At 56.1% G+C, this 17,325-nt stretch overlaps 1 protein-coding gene across 1 annotated transcript in view; it reads left to right on the top strand.

Annotated features, from left to right (window-relative positions):
• The first annotated feature begins 1,288 nt into the window (after window positions 1-1,288).
• The window catches only part of NR4A1 (nuclear receptor subfamily 4 group A member 1), a 28,493-nt gene continuing 12,456 nt past the window's right edge, over window positions 1,289-17,325 (top strand). The window contains exon 1 of the mRNA XM_075061143.1: window positions 1,289-1,312. The gene's annotated coding sequence lies outside the window, so the exon portion shown is untranslated. The remainder of the gene's footprint in view (window positions 1,313-17,325) is intronic.

The following is a 17,325-nucleotide window of genomic DNA, read 5'->3' on the forward strand; positions in this document are numbered from 1 at the left end:
ACAGGCATGTCCACAACACGAAAGCCACCCGCACTGGCACTGACAGTCCCATCAGTGAGGCCAAGGGCTCAGTGGGCCAGGAAGAGGGCCCCTTCGGGCAGCAGCACACATGGGTTGTATGTGGCACCCCTGCCTGGAGTGTCCCTGGACAGAGGGTTTGGTCTCCGGCACTGCCTGTCCACCAGCTTTCTCTTGCACACAGTTCACCAGGGTGTTCTACAGAAAGAGGGATCTGGCAGGGGTCTGCCCAGCAGGAGCCTGGACTTGGGAGTAAAATCTAATGCCAGCCTGAGCGCTCATCAGCGGGCTGCCCATGTGAGGGACAGATCGATTCCATGCACACACACAGGCAGTTGCCCCCTCACACACATGCATACCCTGTCTGGCGCGTCACCAGACTGTTTGCAACAGGATATTGTGTGGGGAAGATTTAATTCTTGGGATCAATTCTAGGAGTGAGAAGCCTCATTTTGACCATTAAACTGGGGTGGGTCTGAGCCATTAGGCAAGATATGGGGAGTGCTGAAGTCTTGGGGGACAGGCCTGGGGAGTTAGGGGTCCTCTGAGTTTTGAGGGTGAGTCTAGGGATGCTTGGGACAAACCTGATTTTGGAGGTTAATGTGGGGGAGACACAGCTCATGTTTTTGAGGTGAGCCTGGGCCACAGTGAAAAACAGAGGGAGTTGCACCTGCTCTGCCCTGGGAGGGCCCCAATGGGAGGCTGGGGTGGCCCTGACCCAACCCCCCTGGAAGCAAAGCAGTAAGACAGCTCTGTGTCAACCCCTCCGTGTGAGTCCCAAGTAGCAGGAGAAAGACCCTGGCTGCTCCCCAGTGCACAGGGCTCCTCCTGCTTCTGCTGTGGCCCTGGGGTTTCTCTGCATCTGCCCCCAGGGGTGCCAGGGACTGTCCTGCCAGGTGGGGGCCCCCACAGGGTCAGGCCAGCCACATGCAGGGAGGGGGGCTGGGGGGGTCCCCCATCTCGGGCCAGTCACGTGCAGGGAAGGGGGCTGGGGGCTCCCCAAGGGTCAGGCCAGTCACGTGCAGGGAAGGGGGCTGAGGGATCCCCTCCACCCCCGGGCTGCCCCCTGCCGGGCCCCGCCTCGCCTGGCCGGGAAACGCGAGCCGCGCCGGGGTTATTTCGGGCTCCGTGTCTATTTTTAGCGCTGCGCACGCGGGGATTCCAGCGACGCCAGCAGAGCCCGGCCTGACGTCACGGGGCCCCGCAGCGAGGCGGCGGATGGAGCGCGCGGGGCAGCCGGGCGGGGATCCCCCCACGCCGGGCGGGAGGAGAAGGCGGGAGCCGGCGGAGGCGTGTGAGTGTGCGCCCCCCTGTGTACTCCCCCGCGTGTGTGTGGGGGGAGCCCCCCCCGGTGTGCGCCTCCCGCGTGTGTGTGGGGGGAGCCCCCCCCGGTGTGCCCCTCCCGCGTGTGTGTGGGGGGAGCCCCCCCCGGTGTGCCCCTCCCGCGTGTGTGTGGGGGGAGCCCCCTCCCCGTTGTCTTCCCCCAGCGTGTGTTCCCCCCCCCGTGTCCTTCTCCCCCGTGCCCCTCCCGCGGTATGTGCGGCGGAGTCCCCTCCTGGCCTTCCCCAGCGTGTGCGTCCCCCCGTGTCCTCCCCGGGTGCCCCTCCGTGGTATGTGGGGGGACACCTCCCGGTGGGTTCCCTCCGTGTGCACCCCCCCCGTTCTTGCCCAGCGTGTGTTCCACCCCCCATTTCACCCCGGGTGTTGCCCCCTCCCGCGTGTATGTGGGGGGCGGCCCCCTCCCGCATGTGCGCCCCACCCCCCGAGCTCTGAGACCTGAGGCTGTACAACGGGAACATGAACTGTGCTGGGTCTGTGCAGATCAGGGGTGGGTCTCTGCTCTCCCCCTCCCCAATTTGCGGGCTGGGAGGGAAGCTGGAGTTACCTGGGTCTGTGGTCTGTATTAATGGGGGTGGGGCTGGATCTCTGCCCCACATTGTCGCACTTCACATGAGTCAGTAGTCCCCACTCGATTGTCACCCTGTGCAGCTATTTTGGGGGGGGAGGGAGGGTCAGAAAGTCTCATCTTATTCTCTCTCCCCCCAGTCTCACATCTGTGGGACCTGCTGACTTGGGTGGTTTCTTCCCCCTTTCCTGGCCCCCTTCTGGACTAAGGTTCCTGCCCCCCCCCAGTTTTTTTTTTTCATTGCATTTGCTTTTTCATTTTATTTCCTGTGCAAAGATTCAGCTCTGGGTGGAGGTGGTGGGGGCCACAGGGAATGGGCTACGGTGCCCCCGTCCTTAGGTCACTGGTTGTGGATTGTCATGATGCTGCATGGAATGAGCTTGATGGGTCTCAGCCTAGTTCCTAATGATAAGGAGCCCCTGGCAGAGTTGGCATGGCTGGCATTGACTGCCCGCCCCTACCTGGGTGGCTGAGCAGTGAGGCCAAGGAATTCACAGGCTAGAGACTAAACTCCCCTGTCATTGCACCACTGGCCTTGGGTTTAACAGCCTCCCCCAGCTGTGCCCAGGGGCAGTGAGGCAGGGGCAAGTTGGACTGTGATCTTGAACTGTTTCAGGAAGTGAATTCACTCCTGAGCCAGTGTGGCTGCAGCCCGTCTCCCTGGGTGGGTCCGTGGGTGCTCTTTGCTGGGCATCCGATGCTTATCATGGGAAGCCCGGACAAGGCAGCTCGGCTGCTTATGCAAGTGGCAGTGTAACAGGGCTGGCACCCAGCCCGATGCTCACGTTTCCTTGGACGTGTCCTCGTGCCAGCCAACGCAGGCTGCTAGGAGAGCTGTGGAGTCCCTCTGAGCCCCTTGGGCCTCTCCACACCTGATCAGGCTCTTGAGTACCTGCGTTATGAGGAGAGAGACTCCGGATTTCACGGCTGCTGCTCACTGCCAGCCAGGTGGATTAGTACGTGGCAAGTCCAGCCAGTGTTGAAAGGCATGAAACAGGATACACATCCTCAAAGGGGCCTTCTGCACACCGGCACTAGGCAGCCGGGGCCGTGACTTACAAAGCACCAAACTCCAGCACAGGGGCTGAGGGCTGGTTTCTAAGCCCCTTTTCACACCATGCAGCACATTGCACTAGGGGCTTGCAACCATGCAGCTGTATCGGTGCAAAAAGCCCCAGTGTAGACAAGCCCTGGACCAGTGGTTCTTAACCTATTTACCTTTGTGGGCTGCATATGCAGCTCTCTGTGTTACGTGGGCTGCATCCACACAGTCTATATACTACCTGTATGGCCCTGAGGATGTCACATGGGCTGCAGCAATGTGCTGACTGGGCCATAAGTGGCCTGCAGGTTGAGAACTGCTGGCTTAGACGAACTGTAGTGCTGGCCAGCTCAGCCGGGTTCCAGCAGCTTCACCAGGCCAGGAGATTGTTCCACATGAGGCAAAAAGAAATCAGGGGGTTGCAAAGCCCTGGCCTGGGTAGAGCAGGGCAGAGCAAAGCTGGCATGAGCCATGTCTCCCCTGCCCCTAGCCAGAGTCAACATGTGATCAGCATCTAGCAATTGCATTGGAGGGAGCTGGGTGTCAGGACTCCTGGGTTCTGGCCGCTGACTGGCTGCATGATCCTGAGTAAGTTACTTGACTTCTTTTCAGTACCTGTTTCCCATCAGTGAAATGGGGAAGCTTGACCCAAGGCACAGGAGATACGTGCTGTCATTAGCATTGTAACATGAAGGGTGGGTCCGAACTGCTGGCCTCTGCCACGGGAACTAGCTCTTGGCCTTACATGGAAGGGGTCTGGGCTCGGATCATCCCTCACCGAGCAGTGCTGCAGCCTATTGGGTGGTGGTTGAGTGCCGTCTGCAGGACAGGGGTGCAGGCCTGCACGGGGAGCCCAGCACTGGGTCACGGGGTTCTCTTACACCTCTGCTGTTGTCTCGCTGCGTTGCCTTGGCCAAGTCACTGCCTCTCCTTGCTCCAGTCTGTGCAGCAGGGGGAACTCTCACTGCCTCTGGAGTGCTGTGGGAATTGGCTCCTCAGCTGTGAGTGGCTGAAGGAGGGGCTTCGGACAAGGGGATTGAAGTGTCTACACAGGCACATGGAGGGAGCCGGTTGCCCCAGGGTCAGTCACTCCTCCCCTGACAGTTCTGCCCTGCAGGAGCGGGCTGCAGTCTGCTCAGACCCCCGGGGGCCATAGCAGTCCCGGGGACGCATTTGCAGTCCTGCCAACGGGTTCCGAGCCTGTCAGGTCCAGCCAAGCTGGGATGTGACTCCCACCCCCAAATGCCGGCAGTGTTGTGGGTACTGGCTGGTCTCCACCATTAGGGGGCAGCAGGATCAGGCCCTTGGTTCCCGAAGGTGAGAGCTGTCAGTCTCTAGGCTGTTAGACAAGCAGCTGTGTGTTTGCAGAGTGTTACTCAGGGCACCCTTTGGACTGTCCCTACTGTGTGCAGCTCCTGGCTCCATCCCTGGGTGCATCAGCATTGCCAGTCCCAGCCTGTCATGTGCTTCTCAGCAGCCCTGTGCCTGTAGCATCACTCTGCGCTCGCCTCCCGCTGCACGGAGGCAGCCTGCGTCCTGTGCACGGGGTCTTGCTAGGAAGAGCTGAGAGCTCCCCATTCTCTCTGCCCCATCTCTAGCACTGCGCTCAGAGCTCTGGCTATGGGGAGTGGAGGGGGCAGGGCTAAGGAGGGGTACCAGCGCTTCACCTCCCCCCCTGCAGGGGGGCATGGGAAGCGAGGGGTTGGGTGGGGGTGCCTTGCCAGTGGGGAGCAGCCCAGCCCGAGCCGGGAATCCCATTACCGTTCTCTGCCATACGACAGCAACAGCTTCTCTTCTCCTGTGAGCGGAGGGGAGGGGATGGTGGCTTTGGAACGCAGTATGTGGCATCGTCGCAGGGGGATCCAAGTGGTGGGGTTGGGGGTGCAGCAGCGGCCCTGGGCTTGAAGTGAGAACAGCAGCAGAAGGGCTGGCTTCCGTCATATGCAGGCTTTGCAGTTTGGTTCAGTGGCTTTCACCCCCGCCCATGGTAAAATCTTGTCCAGCGCTCCCGGATGGAACCCGCTTACGGTGAAATGCTCCGAAGCGACGTTCTTCACGGGCTTCTGGGCCAGTGTGGGCACTGCCCAGTCAATGTGTCCTGGTGTCGGGCAGGCCAGATGTGCATCCTGTGTTATTCCACAGAGAGAGACTGCAGCTCTTCGCAGTGAAAGCCTCTCTGGTCAAACCGGAGTGCAGCGTGCTCTGGGGACCGGCCCGCAACGGGAGGGAGGCTGCCCCCTGTTCAAGAGCTTTGTGCCTGGCAGCTCCTGGACCCCCTGTAGTACAGAATGCAAAGGAGTGGGGCCTAGTGGTTAGAGTGGCAGGGGAGCCAGGACTCCTGGGTTCTGTACCCAGCTCTGGGAAGGCAGTGGGGTCTAATGGTTAGAACGGGCTTACTAGGGGCTAGGACTCCTGGGTTCTATTCCAGAGGTGGGGAGGGAACAGAAGTGCTGCATTCTAGGGGGGAGCTGTTAATCTCTCCTCTCAGCAGTCTGCTGGATTACAGCAGAGCATGAGACTTCCCAGGTGTGCGTGGGGGAGGGGTGTCACTTTTTGATCCCACCAAAGACCCTGCCCCCCCATCTCCTGAGCCAGCGCAGCGCATAAAGCCACCCCTCACCCCCCTGTTGTGCCTATATATGGTAGTTGGCATGTTCTTGTAAGGCCAGGTGCCGGCTGACGCGAGCATGCACCATCAGAGTGCTGACGTCCAGCGCTGGGGAGGACTCCCCATCTCAGTGTGCGGCTGCCTGACAACGCCCCCATGGGCCCCGTCCATGCTTGCCTCGCGCTCTGCGTGCCAAGCTCCCGCTCCCAGCCACTTCCTGGCCAAGCCCCTGGTGATTGGAACCAGCTGTGCTGCTGAGCCTCACTTCATCCCCAGACCAAGGGGCCAGGTGGCTCTCCGCTGCTCCTTCGCCTGCACCATGTGTGTCCGGGGGACTTCTCCAATGGGACAGAGGCCCCTGAGCCCTGGCACCCTGTCCCCTTAGCGTACCCTGCGGGTGTCTCAGCCTGGCTGAAGCTGCAGCAGGCAGGCTCTCATGTGTCCTGGCTCTTGGCAATTGGAGCAGCCACCACAGGTTCCTCTGGCATCTGCGGTGCAGGAGCTCGAGGCCCGGTGGGGAGGGTGGATACCTTACAGCACCTGTACAGAGGGGCTGGGGCCAGTGGTTCAGGCAGGGCACTGCTTCTGCTGGTGAAACTCTTCACTCTGGGGGAGCCATGTTGCTATTCCCTGTCTTGGCTTCCCCATCTGTGAAATGGGGAGAATGTGAAGCGGAACAATGGGCATGTGATTAAGGCATGCCTGGCCTGCAGGCTTCATGCTCTAACCACTGGACCCTGCTCCCCTCCCAGAGCTGGAGATAGAATCCAGGAGTCAACCACTCCAGACCCACGTGGCTGGGCTGAGGGCACCTTCTGCCAGTTGCAGTCTCCAGCTCATTGAAGACTATGGGGCCGATTTCCACTGAAGTCACGAGGGTCAGGATTTTGGTCTCTGGGGTCAGTGCATGACGGCAGTGATGCTGCAGAGATGGGAGCCGGGCAGGGGCAGCTGCCTCGCTTACCAGGCCTCCACCCAGCAGATCCTGCTGCATTTGGCTGTCCCAGGGAGCACAGACCACTGACGGGGGGGAGAGAGAGAGAGAGAGACTTCTAAACTGGTTAAGAGTAAACCCAACAGCCAACTTGTCCCAGGCCCACCTGCAACATGGGGAATTCAGACTGGTTTGTATCTCCTGCTGCCAGCCACACATCTCCTCCTTGAGAGACTCCCCCTGGCCAAGCACTCGGGGCCCACACCACAGGCATTTTCCCAGCGTACTGGCGATGATTTAGCTCCAAGCTGCCTGAAATCTTTCTCTTTCTGTGCCCATGACGGGTGTTAACGCTGGGTTCTCACCAGCTGGGTAACCTGTCGCGGGGGTTCGGGATGTGCCATTCTGCAGCAGGAGGCAGGAGACCTGGCATGCAAATCTCCCGCACACGCCGCACACACACAGAGGCTCTGAGAGTCCAGTGCTCGTCCTGCACTTTCAGTGCTGCACCGTGACTAGGTTTAGCTCCTAGCCCTGCTCTCAGCTTCCTCGGGCAAACCCCTTCGTCGTGCAGACCCCAGCTGTAAAACGGGGTGATGATGGTGCATCTCTATTGACCTGTGAGCTCCTAGGGGCAGGGACTGTTTGGTGCGCTGTGTCTGTGCAGCGTCCACCACGACAGGGCCCAGATCTTACCCAGCGGCCTCTAGGGGTAGCGTAATGCATCTAGTGATCTGGAACTTGACTGAGTTCCTTCTCAGATGCGTGGTGGGTTCCCCGCCCGCTCATGCTGGGGACTCTGACGGAGCAGAGAGCCAGCACCTGCTGTTCCCCTGCAGAGTGTGCAGCCTGCAGGAGTGGCGCTGGCTTGGCGGCACACTAAGGAGACAAGTGAAGGGAGCAGCCCCCAAGGGAACTGACCTCAGAAGGGGAGAAGCAGGGAGGTTTCAGCTGTCTGATGGGCAAGCTGGAATTCCATAGCCAGATACAGCTAGGAAGGGCCACCGTTTTCTGGGTGATGCCCAGCTTTGGACTCCACGGACCTGATTCTCAGGTGCTGAGCACCCGCTGCTCCAGGTGACGTCAATGGGAGCTCAGCACCCTCTGGGAGCTAGGGTATCCCCAGATATCCACAGATATCCCCTATTCTAATCAACAGACCATCCCCTGCTGTGTCAGCCAATCAGCTCCACCCCCCCAGTCTCATTCATCTGCACTAACAAGGATGGTGCGAAATTAACACACATCCAAGATCATCTTTCTCTTTGTTTTCCTGGCTGAGGCAGTGCAACTCTGGGGCTGCTGCCAGCAGACACGACTGTTTCCATTTCCCCAGCCAGGGTCCTTCTTGCTCGGAGGAAACTCCACTGGGACCCCCTGGTGCATCATTCACAGATTATTCCTGAGCAAGCAGGAAGTGCGCTTGGCTGCTCCACTGACACTCACTAACTTGCTTGGAGAAGCGGCGATGTGAGTGAACTCCCTGACCCGCTGCTTGCCTGGCGCACGCTAGGTAGCTTGTGAAAGTGGGCCAGGAAATCCGACACGGTGTCACGGTGCACCCGTCGGTGGTGTCCCTCTCTTGCCTTGCCTGCCTTGCTCTGTGGCTCCTGTGAATGACTCAGAACCAGGCCGACAGCTGCCCATCCTGCCTGCCTGCGCCCATTCACTCCAGGAACCACGGAGTCTGCAAACGGCATTTCAGCACTTCTGTACTGGCCCAAAGGGGTAAGAGAGGCAGCGGCAGGGACTGGCACCCTCTCTTTGCCCTTCTCTTCCTGTAGTGCAGCTGAGCTTCCTGGATACGCAGCTTTCCCTGGGGACAGGTGTTACAGAGTGTGGGGGAGTCAGGGCCCTGCACCCCTCTTTCTGAGATTCACCATGACACTCAGCCAGCCAGTAAAACAGAAGGTTTATTAGATGACAGGAACACAGTCCCAAGCGGAGTGTGTAGGTACAACTAGAACCCCTCAATCAAGTCCTTCTGGGGAGTTCAGGGAGCTTAGACCCCAGCTTGGGGTTCCCTGCGTTGCACCCCCCAGCCCAAGACTGAAACCAAAACCTCCTCCAGCAGCTCTTTCCTTCTCCCCTGTGTTCAGTCTCAGGGCCAGAAGGTGTCACTTCTCCCAACCCCCCTCCTGGCTCAGGTTACAGCTCAGGTAGCTCCTTTCAAGGGAAGTCCCCCATCTCCAGTGTAACCCCCCTATAACATTCTCAGGTCAAATCCCCCCTGCTTACTGCTCCGTCACAACAGGTTATCTCAAAAAGCTTGTGTGTATCACACTCTGCAGCTGCTGGTCCCAGAGACAGGAGCCTCCTGGTCTGACTCTCAGAGGCTATGCCTCTGTGCCATCTATCTGCCTCTCCTGCTTTTCTAGAAGCCAAGGATGTTGGGATTCTGTGCACCACGTAGTCCTTGGCATCTCTTAGCAGCAAGACCACTCCCATGCCCCAGCTGTCCATGGCCATAGTGACAGGACTCGGCACCAATGTGCTTACCTTTCCATCCAGAGCTTGCAAAGTGCTTTAATCAGGTGGGTGTCATTAGCAGTGCCCCACAGATGGGGAGACGAAGGCCCCGGGAAGTAACTTGCCCAAGGGCACCTGGCAGGTCTGTAGCAGAATGGGCCAGGGGGCTAGTGGCCCAGATTTTAGAGTCCATTAATTTTGGGTGCCAAACCTCCTGAAAGTGTCTCAAGGCACTTGAAATGAGTGACTATTTCTGAAGACATGGACCTGATCCCAGCTCTTAGTGCAGAGCTCAGAGTCCCTATTAGCCACCCAGCTGTTAGTGCTCTGGTTTCTGATACATAATCGTGAAGCAAAGAACATCCCCTGGCTGTCAGGCTCACCAAGTGTCTGGTTCTTTGGAGGCTGATACTTGGAGACATTGCATTTCTGTAGCAGATTTCTGTCATCTGAGAATTGCAAAGCCTTTTATGATTAGCTAGTAAGTCTTCAAATCCCATCTTCTCCCCTGTGAAACAGGTAAATATTGACCCCATTTTAGAGATGGGAAAACTGAGGAATGGTGAGGCAAAGGGAGTTGCTCAGTTCAGTTACCATATGTCCTATTCAGACAATCATTAAAGATTCTGACTGCCCCATCTCAAAAAAGATAGAATTTGGAAAACTGCAGAGGGGTCTGGAACAGCTTCCATAGGAGGCAGATTAAAAAGACTAGAACTGGTCATCTTAGAAAAGAGACGACTAAGAGGGGATGTGAGGTCTATAAAATCAAGCATGATGTGGGGAAAGAGAAGTGTTATTTACCCCTTCACATACCACAAGAACCAGGAGTCATCCAAGGAAATGAATACTCGTCAGGTGTAAACAAACAGAAGGAAGTGTTTCTTCACATAACACACAGTCAGCCTGTGGAACTCCCTGCCAGGGAATGTTGTGAAGGCCAAAAGTATCACTGAGTTCAAAGAAGAAATCAAGCTTGTGGAGGATAGGTCCGTTGATGGCTATTAGCCAAGATGGTCAGGGACACAGCCCTATTCTTTGAGTGTCCCTAAACCTCCGACTAGCAGAAGCTGGGACTGGACGATGGGATGTATCATTCGCTAATTGCTCTGTTCTGTTCTTTCCCTCTGAAGCATCTGGCACAGGCCACTGTCCAGAGACAGGACCCATTGGTCCAACCCAGTCTGGCTGTTTTTATGTATTCCCACGAACGAACCCTGGTGTCCTGGCCAAATTGCAACCCTGCTAATTAAGTGCTACCTCTTTAAATTCCCCCCTGCATGTGGCATTTTTCCTGTATTCAGTTGTTGCCCTCAATCCACCCCAGAGGTGGCTGCGTTCCGTTACCACAGCATCTAAGTGTGCATAGCTTCACAACACCCCCATTCTCTTGTCCCTGTTTTCCAGGAGGGGAACTGTGTCACAGAGAGAGTCATTTGTCCAAGAGTCTGTGGCAGAACTGGGAACCGAATGGCAGTCCCCGGAGTCCTAGGTTAATTCCTTAACCACTGCCCCACCTTCCCTCTCTTCTGTAGCGAGTGCTCAGAGCGGTATCTCTGTCAGAAGCCCTGCAGCACAGTGGGAAAGTCTGGCTTGGACACACTCAGTTCCTCAGAATAAACGCCACAACCTATCTACTTGCTAAGGGTTAAATTCCACCCACAGTTAAAGCCATGCAACCTCTAACCCTGGATGTATATTTAGCAGCTTGTACATTAGAGACTTCTCCATTTCCTTCCCCCCCCCCGCCCCCTGTGCTCTGTTCCTCATTTTGTCTTTTCCTTATTTACCGAGAATACAATTTATTTACCCAGTGCAGGGCCCTCCTGAGCCAGTAGATTGGAACTGCTGGAAGGATCACCCAGCAATCCAGCCCACAGACACATTCCCCAGCCCTGCCGCCCTGGGAGGCCTGCCAGGAACTCAGCACAAACATGTAATAAAAACGCATCTCATTACGCAGTTGCTTTTATAAACGTGAGCATTTAAATAAATCCAGAGCTTGGGCTAAAAATATTTTAACAATAGGAAAATGCATAAATCTTTCCAGCTGCTAACTTGCTAACTTACTAACCTGTGAAATCCCTCTTTCTGTCTGCTGGACTGGTGCTGCCTTAGCAAACCGGGGATGGGCCGCACTGTGAGAAGTGCTCAGGCAGAGAAGAGGGACCCCAAGGGGGTAGATTTTAGAGGGATTGATCCTGCATGGTGCTGTGTGATTTCTGCAAGGGCAGTGACATCTGAGGGCATTTGGTAACTCAAAGCGAGTGTGGGAAAACCTCCTCCTAGAAGCGATTCTGCATCTTGGCCTTGTCTACACACTGAAGCTGCAAACCAGTGTAGCTGAACCAGGGCAAACTACTGTGTGGACGCTCTCACATTGCTTTAAGACTGGCTTGCGTCGGTTTAACTTGCATCGACGTTTCCCAATATGAACTGAGCTTAAATTGAATTGAGAGCATCCATACTGGGGCTTGCACTGGTTTAACTACACTGAATTTTAAATGCACCTCTGATAAATGGGGACAGGTTTGTGGGTGGAGCTGACCGGGGGCTGGGATTCTCTAAAGGAGCAGAGGAGCTGAACCCCTGAAATTTCTTGGCTTGTGGGCCCCCAGAACTCCTTTGAAAATGAAGCAAGGCCTGTTCCTGAGGGGAAGGTGTATCGCTGGCTCGTCCATCGGGACAAGGCTGGTTAGCATCCGAGTATGCAGACCCCGGTGACCTGGGGGCTCTGGGAATGTCACTGCTGTGGTTAAGGTCAATGATGGTACCTTTTAACTGGGCTGCAGAGACTGGCCTCCGCGTGCAAAGCTGGTTTGGATCTGAAGCTAAATTCAAAGGGGGTGTCGGTGTTTGCACACTAGAGGCTTCACTGCTAACTGCAGCCCTGGGGCGCTATCAGAACAGAAGCCTGTAACAGTAAGAACTGGTTCTGTGCCCGCCTCAGATCCACACTCCCCAAAGCAGGCCAGGAGCTGGTGATCTGGTTCTCCCAACAATCTCCCCGTGGTGGCTGAAACAGTGACTCGGCCACGCGTGCGAGGTTGACTGCTCCGGTTCATCCGTCCCTAGAGCCAGGCTGTGCTGTCTTTCTGTTGAATTTGGTGGTTGCTTTCCGCTCTCATTGGCATGTCACTGGATTTAACCCCTGGGGCCGAGGAAACCAGACCCTGCCGTTGGTTTTGCTCTCGGGCTTAGCTGTTTTTATGTCCAGGCTTCCAGAGCCCTATGGATATTGGATTCGTATTTTCTCCTTGTTGTGCTGATGCAGCAAACAAGCACCTCAAATTACAAGAAAGGGAGCTGGGGTCTGTTCCCCTTTCACCAAGGCCTTTGCTTTGCTGCACACCCCAGCCTCTTGACATTTCAGAGCGGCAGCCTGCACAGAACACGGCTCCTCCTTTTCTGGAAAGCCCAGCTCTGTCGCACTCAGTATGAGGGAGAATCCCCCTTAGCCCTTTGCAGTGTGGGGAGAATGACACCTGGGAAGCAGTTCTGATTCTATCCAGCAGAGGGCAATGGCCAGTAATCATTTGTCACCATTAGCATCATAGGAGTCTATTCTGCCTAGTGGAGGAAGGGAGCTGCCACCCAAGCAAGCTGGAGGCAAGGCTAAGGACCAAGCTGCAGCAGGGGTGGACTCTGGGGCCCTCCGTACACCATAAAGCAGGGGCTGTGGGTAGGGGAAAGGGCATGGGGGGACACTCTGAGGAGGGTGGCAACAGCAGAACTGGGGCTAGCCCTAAAGGGAGTGTACAACCTGCATAAGAAGGCTGCACTGGATACTGGTCTGGTGGGAGTCTCCTCCCCTCAGTGGCAGAGGAGTGGCTCTGGGGTGTGTCGGAGCCATGGTTCCTGTGTGACTTCAAAGGGGAGAAAAAGAATGGCCCATTGATCCTGGGAAGCGGCAGGTGCAGGAGGCCACGTGCTCCATGCTGACCTAGTTTTTCAGAATTCTCTGTAACCCGCATCCCTAGTTTCCCTCCCTCCTTTGAGTGAATTTGCAGGGTTTCCACAGAGCTCTTCCTGACAACAAATGCGATGAGCCCAGTGCCGCAGAATCATCTCCCTGCGAGAAGGAACAGGGAATTCTGCACCTCTGGAATTGCCCTCTACACTGGCGGGTACTGAAAACACCCTGCTGCAACGCTGCTGGGCTAAAGCGAGTGCTGATGGTTACTATGGAATCTGTATGGTGGGAGCCGCTGCAGACCCCAGGCTGGGCACTGTCATGCCAGGCAGCGTATGCACATCTAACAAGAAAGATGGGCCCTGCTTCAGGGAGCTTCTCCGAAGTGCTCATGTACGGTGATGGGCAGCAGAGCAAACCAAAAGCAATTAGAAGTGAGCCCAGGTCTGCAAAATATCTCAGGTGTGTTTCACAGGGGCAGGAAATTACCCCCGTTTTGCAAAATGTTCCAGGTAACTTTTACTGTTCTCCAACTTTAAAAAACAAAGTGTAAAGAGATTCCAGTTTCGCAAAATATTCTGGGTGTGTTTTATGGAAGTGGGGACAGCATAACTGTGTGTGTGAGTTTAAAGACTTGCTATGCAAAGATCAACCTGTTCAGGCCCCAATCCTGCACTAATGCACAGACTGAAATTTAAGTAACTCCCTTTGAAGTTAATGATCACGTGCTTATTTTCACCCTCTGCAGAAATATTTGCAGGGCCATAAACATTGAGTGAGCTTTGCAATAAACGTTCATTCAAAGTAGAGGCAGCATCCTACATAACGGTTAAAAAAAATAAAGGTGCAGTTCTTAAGGGTGCCAGCTCTGTCTACCTGGAGGCAGTCCTAGAGCTGGGTGCCTGGAAGTAATCTGGCAATCATACGAGATAATTCTCCTCTAATTCTCTCGGTAGGGCAGGCAGCCAGCGGGGAGCCCCCTGTGCTGACCCTAATGCAGAGCTGAGCCCAGCCCACGGGCCTGCTGCATCAGTTATGAATGGAAAACAATTGCTCCGCCCCGTCCCTCTTTCCTTACACATTAAGCCCTGACCCAAAGTAGCTTTTTAAAATACCCCCCCGGTGAGAGCTGGCTCGCTGGCTGCCCCCCCCCCCCGCCCCGTCCACTTCAGTCTTTCCACCTGCAACCCCCCTTTCCTCCTTCCACCTGTGAGTCCCCTGCCCCTCCCCCCTTCACTGTCCACTTCAGTCTTTCCACCTGCAACCCCCCTTCCCTCCCCCCACCTGTGAGTCCCCTGCCCCTCCTGGGGGCGCTGGCTGCCCCCCCTTCACTGTCCACTTCAGTCTTTCCACCTGCAACCCCCCTTTCCTCCTTCCACCTGTGAGTCCCTGCCCCTCCCCCCTTCACTGTCCACTTCAGTCTTTCCACCTGCAACCCCCCTTCCCTCCCGCCACCTGAGTCCCCTGCCCCTCCCCCCTTCACTGTCCACTTCAGCCTTTCCACCTGCAACCCCCCCTTTGCTCCCCCCACCTGTGAGTCCCCTGCCCCCACTTTGGCTCTTTCTATTCCCGGCCCCTCCCCGCCCGGGCAGGGGGTCTATTTTTAGCAAGGGGCAGCGCTGGGCTATTTATAGATCAAACACTTCGCAGGCCTGCGTCAATGGAACCCCGTGTGCGTCACCCGCCCAGACATTCCAGCGCGCCCCGCCCCCCCGGCCCGTGGGGACCGGAACATTCCGCCCCTTCGCGCCTTGTATGGCCACGGCTGCAGCCGGCCCTGCGTCAGCGGGTCCCCCCTCCTCTGGCCCCGCCCCCGGGCCGTGCGTCACAGAGGGCTTAAGAGGATCTCTCCGGGCCGGGCTGGGAGCCCCGAGCGCGTCCGGCTGCCGGGCGCTTCCAGTGCAGCTCGCCGCCGAGTCCCGTCCCGTCCCGCCCCGCCCCGCCGGGTATGTGGATTGCTCGGCCCAGGGGACGCTCCCAGCGCGGTGCTGCCAGGTGGGAGATGCGGGATGCTGCTGGGGGGCATGGGATTGGCGGCTGGGGGGGGGGTCTCCGGTTTATATTGCATGGAGGGACAGTGTTGCTGGGGGGCATGGGAAGAGGGGGGCTCCGGTTTATGTCCCATGGGGAGGCGGCTGGCAAGGGGGGTCTCCGGTTTATGTTGCATGGTGGGGGGCGGTGCTGCTGTCTCCTGTGCAGAGTTAAAGTGCAAGGTGGGATGTGGGGGGGCGCGTTCCTGTCCATTGAACTGGGCGCCTTTACAGGCTGCATTTGTTTTTTTTTGAGGGGGAGGAGTCTAAAGTTGCAGGAACCCGACCTGGGGGCTCTAGGGGTGCATGCAGGTGGTGCTCAGCGCGGTGGTTTTATTTTTCTAGTCTTGATTGACATGGTGCTGGGGGGGGTGGAGGCTGCAGGGGCAGTGTCTGCTGCTGCTCTTTGCTATTTAAAAGCAGCTGTGTCCGTTTTGGGGGGGGGCTTGAGTTGGCGGATCAGATTTGATACCGTGTGTTGCACTGAGGACGCGGCACAACGCCAGTGGGCCGGCTGCGTGAGAAGTGACCGTGGGTCAGGAGTGCTGTGGGCATAGAGTAATGGGAGCTCTCCCAACGGCTCTTTAAAGCCCCTCTGCAAATTAGCACCTTGCCGGTGTCCAGAGCTCTGTCCTTTCCCCAGTCACCTTGGCAGGCTGGCACTCCGCTTCCTTGTTTTGCTGTTTTAAATGCAGTGTTTAAAGTGGGTAGGGGCCCGCAGGAGGGCATTGCAAGGAGTCGCAGACCTAGCCCAGTCAAAAGGTTTTTAAATTGAGTTGAGTCCCTGAGGGGCTCACTTTTAGCATTGTTTTAGCAAAGCTGCTGCTCCCAGGTTAAGATCCCCCCCCCCACACACACACACACCTTTTTCAGACTGCTTTAAATGTAATAAGTTGCAACTAATTCTTCTACTGTTATCTGACACTGCAACATAGACACACACCTCTGAAATCCCCTGCCTTTAGCAAGGTATCCAGGAGGGTACTTGAATTCAGTGGGTCTTAAACCTGTGGATTGGGATCCCATTTTAATGGGGTCACCAAGGGTTGACAGACTTGCTGGGCCCCTGGGCCAAATCCAGAGCCCCATTGCCCAGGGCCAAAGCCTCAGGGCTTCAGCCCTGAGTGTGTGTGTGGGGGGCAGGTTACAGGCCCCCAGCCTGGCCCTGAGGCCCTTGAGATTCAGCTTTGCCCCTCTGCCTAGAGTGGTGGGGCTCGGGCTCTGGCTCTGGCTTTGGTTTTGTCCCTGGTCCCCCAGCCAGGAGGGGCAGAGCTCAGGCAGGCTCAGGCTTCAGTCCTTCCTCCTGCCCAAATAAATCGGTTAGCCTTGAAGGTGCCACTGTACTCATTGTTTTTGTGGCTGCAGACTAACCCAGCTACCCCCTGGTCCTTGGCCTCCTGGGGGCATGTAGCAATTTTTGTTGTCAGAAGGGGGGTCGTGGTGCAATGATGTCTAAGAATCCCTGCTTTAATCAAATGGTCAGTTAATTGATTTTGCCAATATTATTCTGTGTTGACAATTCTGGAATGCAAACGAGAACCCTCCTTTGACCTGTGTGTGGAGCTGCTGTAGAACAGCAAATGTTGAGTGGACTTTCTGCTGTATGGCTGGTCTTGGAGCAGCTGGTTTTTTTGTTTCTTTTTTAAATAAAAATAAAATCCCTCTGAATTTTGACTTGCAAAGCAACTTGGCACCAGCACGGTGCAGAGGAGCAAATCAGGAAAGGCCCCACCTGGCTCCCTTTTATATGGTTGCTGAGCCTGGATCCTGCTGGGGCAGAATGCAGTTTCTGGCTGGACACAAGCAACAGACACAGCTTTGCCTTGACGCACCTGGCAACCAGATTCACCACCCAGACTGCGTTCATTTCTAAGTTGCTGAAAGACTGGCAAAGTTGATTTATTGCCACCTGGGAGGAGGGGAGGTGCTCTTGTGCTTGGGCTAAAGACTTGTGAACATGGTGCTGTCATCCCCTGTGCAACAGTATCCAATCACAGTGGGTAACGCATTTTTCTGGGTACCACAGGGAGGGGTACCTTATAAATACTCATTGTATCAAAAATTAACAGGCCTGGTCTTGAGCCATTATCTGCAGCATCTCTCTGGATCAGGCTACATATTAATCATAGGAGAGTAGTTAGAGTGGGGAACAGATTCTGCTCTCATTTATACTGCTGGAAATCCAGAGTGACTTCACTTGTGTTGCGTCTGAGCAACCAAGTGCACAAGTCCATAGTGCACGGTAATTTTTGAAGTACTATGTGAGGGATTTTTCTGTTGCTTTAAAACATCATAATCTGTGTATCAGTCTCTCTCTAAGGAGAATTTTAAAATGAGGAAGGAAAAAATAAATTTGAATAAGCAAGCAGCGCCTGCGAAAACCCAGAGTAAGCTTTAATCATCCA

The sequence above is a fragment of the Chelonoidis abingdonii genome, chromosome 26 (genome assembly GCF_003597395.2).
Source record: "Chelonoidis abingdonii isolate Lonesome George chromosome 26, CheloAbing_2.0, whole genome shotgun sequence".
Classification (NCBI taxonomy): domain Eukaryota; kingdom Metazoa; phylum Chordata; order Testudines; family Testudinidae; genus Chelonoidis; species Chelonoidis abingdonii.